Raw genomic sequence first — 7,667 nt, forward strand, 5'->3', positions numbered from 1 at the left:
TCCAAGTTAAAGTTTCCTCTAGAGAACTGAGCCCATGCTCTTGTCTGACCGTGTTCTTTCGCGGAAGGGAAAACAGAATAATCTCACTGACTCCTGTGTTGGACCCTGATGATTTTGATCTGAGGTTCTTTGGAAGACTAGAATAGGCACAAAATGTGTTGTTTGCAGCTGTTTTTATTAAGCACCAATAGAAAGGAATGAGGAAGCTGGGGGATAGCGAGCGGCAAATACAAAGCAAGGGGGAAGTTGAAGAAACAAAGACACAGATCCAGTGTAGCTTGGTCCCCATACCAGATTGCTGATGACTAGAATATGAAAGCAAGGATGTAATGTTGAGGCTTTATAAAGCACTGGTGAGGCCTCACTTGGAGTATTGTGAGCAGTTTTGGGCCCCTTATCGAAGAATGGGTGTGCTGACATTGGAGAGGGTTCAAAGGAAGCTCATGAAAATGATTCCAGGACTGAAAGAGTGTTTGAGGAATGTTTGATAGTTCTGGGCTGCTACTCACTGGAATTCAGAAGAATGAGTGGTGACCTCATTGAATGCTGAAAGGCCGTGATAGAGTGGAAGTGGAGAGGATGTTTCCTATGGTGGGAGAGTCTAGGATCTGAGCACACAGCCTTAGAATAGATGGGTGTCCATTTAGAATGAAGACGAGGAAGAATTTCTTCAGCCAGAGAGTGGTGAGTCTGTGCAATTAGTTGCCACGGGCAGCTGTGTAGGCCAAGTTTTTATGTATATTTAAGGTAGAGGTTGATAGATTCTTGATTAGTCAGGAAATGAAGGGATACGGGGAGAAGGCCGGAGATTGAGCTGAGCAGAATATAACAGTAAATTCCATACAAATCCCAAACACAAAATACTCTGCAGAAACTGGGGTCAAAGCAACACTCACAACACGCTGGAGGAACTCAGCAGGTCGGGCAGCATCCTTGGAAAAGATCGGTCGATGTTTCGGGCCGGAACCCTTCGTCAGGACCGTACAAATCCCATTGCTTAAATTAAGACCATGAGACATTGGAGCAGAGTTAGTCCATTCAGCCATCGAGTTTGCTCCATCATTCCATCACGGTTGATCCTGAAATCCACTCAACTCCATTCACCTGACTTCTCGCCATAACCTTTGATGTCCTGACCAATTATGAAACTATCAATTTTCACTTTAAATATACCCACCGTCTTGGCCTCCACAGCTGTCTGTGGCAGAGCATTCCACAGATTCTTCACCTCCGTTCTAACAGGTTGCCCCTCAGTTTCGAGGCAGTGCCCTCTAGTTCTGGATAGCCCCACTATAGGAAACATCCTCTCCACATCCACCTTATCTAGTCCTTTCAACATTTGGTAGGTTTCAATGAAATCCCCCTCCGCATTCTTCTAAAATCCAGTGCATACAGGCCCAAAGCTGCCAAACGCTCCTCATATGTTAACCCCTTTATTCCTGGAATCATCCTCGTGAACCCCTCTGGACTCTCACCAAGGACAATCACCTTTCTGAGATATGGGGCCCAAAACTGTTGACAATATGTGGCCTGACCAGTGTCTTATAAAGCATCAGCATTATCTCCTTGTTTTTATATTCTATTCTCCTGAAATAAATGCCAACATTGTATTTACCTTCTTTACCAGACACAACCTGTAAATTAACCTTCTGGGGGTCTTCCAGATGTTTGAATTTTCAAACACCTCTGATGTTTGATTTCTCGCCATTTAAATAATAGTCTGCACTTTTGTTCCTTTTATCAAAATGTATTATCGCACATTTCCCAACACTGCATTTCATCTACCACTCTTTTGTCCATTCTTCCAAATTGTTTAAATCCTTCTTCAATCGCATTGCTTCCTCAGCACTACCTACCCCTCCACCTACCTTCATATCATCTACAAACTTTGCCACAAAGCCATCAATTCCATTATCCAAATCATTGACAAACAATGTGAAAAGTAGCATTCCCAATACTGACCCCTGAGGAACACCACTAGTCATTGGTAGCCAACCAAAAAAGGCCCCTTTATTCCCACTTGCTGCCTCCTGCCTGTCAGCCATTCCTCTATCCAGGCAAATATCTTTCCTGTAATGCCATGGGATTTTATCTTGTTAAGCACCCTCGTGTGGCACCTTATCAAACGCCTTCTGAAAATCCAAGTAAATGACATCTACTTCCTCTCCTTTGTCCACCCTGCTTGTTACTTATTCAAAGAACCCTAACAGATTTGTCAGACAAAATTTCCCTTCACAGAAACCATGCTGACTTTGACTTATTTTATCATTAGTCTTCAAGTACTCCAAAACCTCATCCTTAATAATGGGTTCCAACACTTACCCAACCACTGAGGTTAGGCTAAATGGCCTGTAATTCCCTTTCTTTTGCCTTCCTCCTTTCTTAAAGAGTGGAGTAACATTTGGAACTTTCCAGTCCTCCAGAACCATGATTCCTCAAGAATCAAGTGATTCTTGAAAGATCATAACCTTTGCATCTATTATCTCTTCAGCAGCCTCTCTCAGGACTCTGGGATGTAGTCCATTCGGCCCAGGTGACTTATCCACCTTATGAGCTTTGAGTTTGCCTAGCACTTTTTCCATTGTAATAGCAATGGCACTCACTCCTGCTCCCTGACACTCATGGACCTTCCACATTGAAGACAGATGCAAAGTACTTACTAAATTCATCTGCCATCTCTTTGTCCCCCATTACTACCTCACCAGCATCATTTTCCAGTGGTCCAATATCAACTCTTACCTCCCTTTTACTCTTTATATAACTGAAGAAACTTTTAGTATCCTGCTTTATATTATTGGCTAGTTTCCCTCATATTTCATCTTTTCTCTTCGTATGGCATTTTTTTGTTGGATTTTAAAAACCTCCCAGTCATCCTCTGCTCTGTCCGCCACAACAGACAGGATCTCCCAGTAGCCACCCACTTCAACTCTGCTTCCCACTCCCATTCAGATATGTCCATACATGGCCTCCTCTACTGTCATGATGAGGCTAAACTCAGGTTGGAGGAGCAACACCTCATATACCGTCTGGGTAGTCTCCAGCCCCTTGGTACGAACATAGAATTCTCCAACTTCCGGTAATTCCCTCCTCCTCCCTTCCTCTATCCCTATTTCACTCTGCCCCCTCCCCCAGCTGCCTATCACCTCCCTTATGGTTCTGCCTCCTTCTACTACCTATTGTGCTTTCCCCTATTCCTTCTTCCCCTTTCCTGCCTATCCCCTCCCTGCTTCCTCTCCCCCACCCCTTTATCTTTCCCCTTACTGGTTTTTCATCTGGTACCTACCAGCCTTCTCCTTCCCACCCTCCCCCCACCTTCTTTATAGGGCCTCTGACCCTTCCCTCTTCAGTCCTGACGAAGGGTTCCGGCCCGAAACGTTGACTCATCGTTTCCACAGATGCTGCCCGACCTGCTGAGTTCCTCCAGCGTGTTGTGAGTGTTGCTTTGATCCCAGCATCAGCAGATTATTTTGTGTTCCCAATCATCCACCTTCCCACTAACCTTTACTACATTATATGCTCTTTCTTCGGCTTTTATGCAGTCCTTAACTTCCCTTGTCAGCCATGGTTGCCTTTCCCTGCCATTTGAGAACAACTTCTTCTGTGGGCCATATCTATCCTGCACCTTGTGAACTATTCCCAGAAACTTCGGCCACCTCTCTTCTACCATTATCCCCGCCAGTATCCTCCTCCAATCCACCTGGGCAAGCTCCTCTCTCATACCTCTGTAATTCCCTCCATTCCATTGTGATGCTGATACATGTGACTTTTGCTTCTCCCTCTCAAATTGCAGTATGAATTCAATCATATTATGATCACTGTCTCCTAAGGGACCCTTTACCTTAAGCTCTCTAATAAAATCTGGATTATTACACAACACCCAATCTTAGATAGCCTTTCCCTGAGTAGGCTCAAACACAAACTGCTCTAAAAAGCCATCTTGTAGGCATTCAACAAGTTCCCTCTCTTGCGATCCGACACCAACCTGATTTTTCCAATCCCCTTGCATATTGAAATCCCCCATTACAATTGTGTCATTACCCTTATTACAGTCCCTTCCAGCTCCCTTTGCAACCTCAACCCTCACATCTTGGCTACTATTTGGATGCCTATATACGATTCCCATAATGTTATTTTTACCTTTGAAGTTTCTTAACTCCAGCCACAAAGATTCGACATTCTCTGACTCTATGTCACCTCTTTCTAAAGATGTAATTCCATCGCTTACCAACAGAGCCACACCACTGCCTATGTCTTCCTACCTGTCCTTTCGATACAAAGTATATCCTTTGATGTTAAACTCCCAACTATGACCTTCTTTCAGCCACGACTCAGTGATGCCCACAACGTCATACCAACCAATCTCGAATTGCGCCACTAGTTTGCCCACCTTATTCTGAATATTACGTGCATTTAAATACAGCACCTTCAGTCCTGCATTCTTCACTCTTTTGAATTTTGCCTCTGTGGTACAATTTAACTCTAATTAATCTAATTACACAATTAGCTAACCCCTATTTAAGTAATGCGATACCCACCACTAAAATCAATAAGTTTCCAGAAAGATACAAGGGACAGCAAACACTAAAGCACACACTGAACATTTACATGTATATAGGAAATTATATAAAAATACAAACAAGCATAAGAAAGTTAAACTATACAGAAAATAACAAATCTACACTGGCTCAGGGACAATGGTATTTAGAAGCTTGGTTGTGCACTGGGAGTTTACAGATCCTTGTGGAAGTGGGAGAAGAAACATACCACTTCCATCTAGGTAACTGCCAACTTGATGGCATGAATATCAATTTCTCCTTCCAGTGAAAAAAGATTCCCTCCCCATCTCCTCTTCTTCTACCCCACTCTAACCTCTTTCTCTTCTCAACTGCCTATCAGTTCCCTCAGGTGACCCTCCCCCTTCCCTTTCTCCTCTGGTCTTCTCTCCTCTCCTATCAGATCCCTTCTCCACCAGCCCTTGACCTTTCCCAGCCGCCTGGCTTCACCTATCACCACCTAGCTAGCTTCCTTCCTCCTACCCCAACATTTTATTCTGGCGTTTTCCCCCTTCTTTTCCAGTCCTGAAGAAGGGTCTTGGCTCAAAATGTTGACTGTTCATTCATTTCCATCAATGCTGGCTGAATTGCTGTTCCTCTGGCATTTTCTGTGCAACTGCAGATTTTCTCACATTGTCCTCATTACTTTTCAAAATCGTTTTACTTCAACAATCTTACGGGAAAGGCAACACGCTCAGTCTCACTGGCCTCTAAGGGGCCAGCCAAAGATGTAATTTGCTTTTAAAATGTATTATAAATGAACAGAAGACCCTGCTAGACTGCGGGCCATTAATAACTTGAAGGACTGCAAGTCTACCCCATCAGCAAGTTGCTCATTAGCAGAGAAACTGGAGGATCTGGTCTTGATGTGAACCATGTTGCTACCTGCTATAGACAGATGTCAATTGAGTCCGTGTGCAGAGGCAATGTACAGTTTAATAGTGACTGATTGTCTTAGTTGCTTTTCTTGTGACCGCAAGACCCTGTTGGACATTGGTAATGTGGAATGTTGGTTTACTGGTGGAACCAGTGGCAGCAGAACTGCATGGCTTCATTCGTAGCAAGGACTAGGCCTCAAGCTGTGTGTTGCCTGTCTTCAGCCGCTCAGGAGACAGGTGGCGTGGTGTCCATGTAGGCCTTGGTGCTGCCCTCTAGTGTTCGCTCAGCAGAAGTCAAGCTGTGTTGTGTTCGACTGCGGAATGCTGCAACATTCATAGACTCAAGGGCATGGACTATATTTTTTATGTGAGTCTGTATGTTTTCTGCTACAGTATTGTTATGTGCTGTATGTGCTTTGTGCTGTGTACAACAGTTGGTACTGTGTTTCACACCTTGGCCCTGGAATAATGCTGTTTCATTGGGCTGCATTCATGTGTATAAGACCATCAGATGTAGGAGCAGAATTTGGCCATTTGGCCCATCGAGGCTGCTCCACCATTTCATCATGAATGATCCAATTTTCCTCTCAAATCCAATCTCCTGCCTTTTCCCTGTATCCCTTCATGCCCTGGCCAATCAAGAATCTATCAACCTCCACATTAAATATACATAAAGACTCACCACTCTCTGGCTAAAGAAATTCCTCCTCATCTCCATTCTAAAAAGACATCCCCCTATTCTGAGGTTGTGTCCTTTGCTCTTAGATTCTCCCACCATAGGAAACATTTGCTCTAAATCTACTTGATCAAGACCTTTCACCATTCTGTAGGTTTCAATGAGGTCACCGTCAGTCTTCTGAATTCCAGTGAATACAGGCCCAGAGCCATTAAAAGCTCTTCATATGTCAAGCATTTCAATCCTGGAATCAATTCCATGAATTTCCTTTGAACACTCTCCAGTTTCAGCACAGCCTTTTTAAGATAAGGGTCCAAAATTGCTCACAATATTCCAATGATACCTCACCAGTGTGTTATAAAGTCTCATATTACATTCTTACTTTTAATATTCTTGTACTCTTGAAATGGATGCTAACATTGCATTTGCCTTCCTCACCACAGATTCAACCTGAAAATTAACCTTTAAGGAATCCTGCACAAGGACTCCTAAGTCCCTTTGCACTTCGGTTTTTTGTATTTTCTCTGCATTTAGAAAATAGTCAACCTTGTCATTTATTCTACCAAAGTGCATGAACATACACTTCCCAACACTATATTCCATCTGCCATTTCTTTTCCCATTCTCCTAATCTGTCTAAGTCCTTCTGTAGCCACTCTACTTCCTCAAAACTACCTGTCACTGCAGCTAACTTTGTATCATCTGCAAACTTCACAACAAAGCCATCAATTCCATCATCCAAATCATTGACATATAACGTAAAAAGAATTGGTCCCAACACAGACCCTGTGGAACACCAGTAGTCCCGGCAGCCAACCAGAAAATGCTCCCTTTATTCCCACTCTACATCTCCTGCCAATCAGCCAAATGCTGGAATCTTTCCTGTAATACCATGGGCTCATAGCTTGTTAAGCAGCCTCATTTGTGGCACTTGTCAAAGGCCTTCTGGAAATCCAAGTACACACCAACAACTGATTCTCCTTTGTCTATCCTGCTTATTATTTCTTCAAAGATTTGTCAGGGAAGATTTTCTCTTGAGGAAACCATGCTGACTATTTTATCATGTCCCTCCAAATACCCTGAGACCTCATGCTTAATAATCAACTTCAACATCTTCTCAGTCAGTGAGGTCAGACTAACTGGCCTATAGTTTCCTTTCTTCTGTCTCTCTCCCTTCTTGAAGAGTGGAGTGACATTTGCAATTTTCCAGTCTTCTGGAACCATTCCAGAATCTAGTGATTCTTGAAAGATCATTACTGATGCCTGCACAGTCTCTTCAGCTACCTCTTTCAGTACACTGGGGTGTACACCATCTTGTCCAGGTGACTTATCTACCTTCAGACCTTTCAGTTTCCCAATAACATATTTAGTTATGGTAACTTCACACACTTCATGATCCTGACACCTGGAACTTCCATCACACTGCTAGTGTCTTCCATGTTGAAGACTGATGAAAAACACTTATTGAATTCACCTGCCATTGTGTTGTCCCCTGTTACTACTGTCACGTACTCCATGACGGGAATAAAGAACCAGCAGAAACAGAAAACACTTTGGAGTC

The sequence above is a fragment of the Mobula hypostoma genome, chromosome 8 (assembly GCF_963921235.1).
Source record: "Mobula hypostoma chromosome 8, sMobHyp1.1, whole genome shotgun sequence".
Lineage (NCBI taxonomy): Eukaryota > Metazoa > Chordata > Chondrichthyes > Myliobatiformes > Myliobatidae > Mobula > Mobula hypostoma.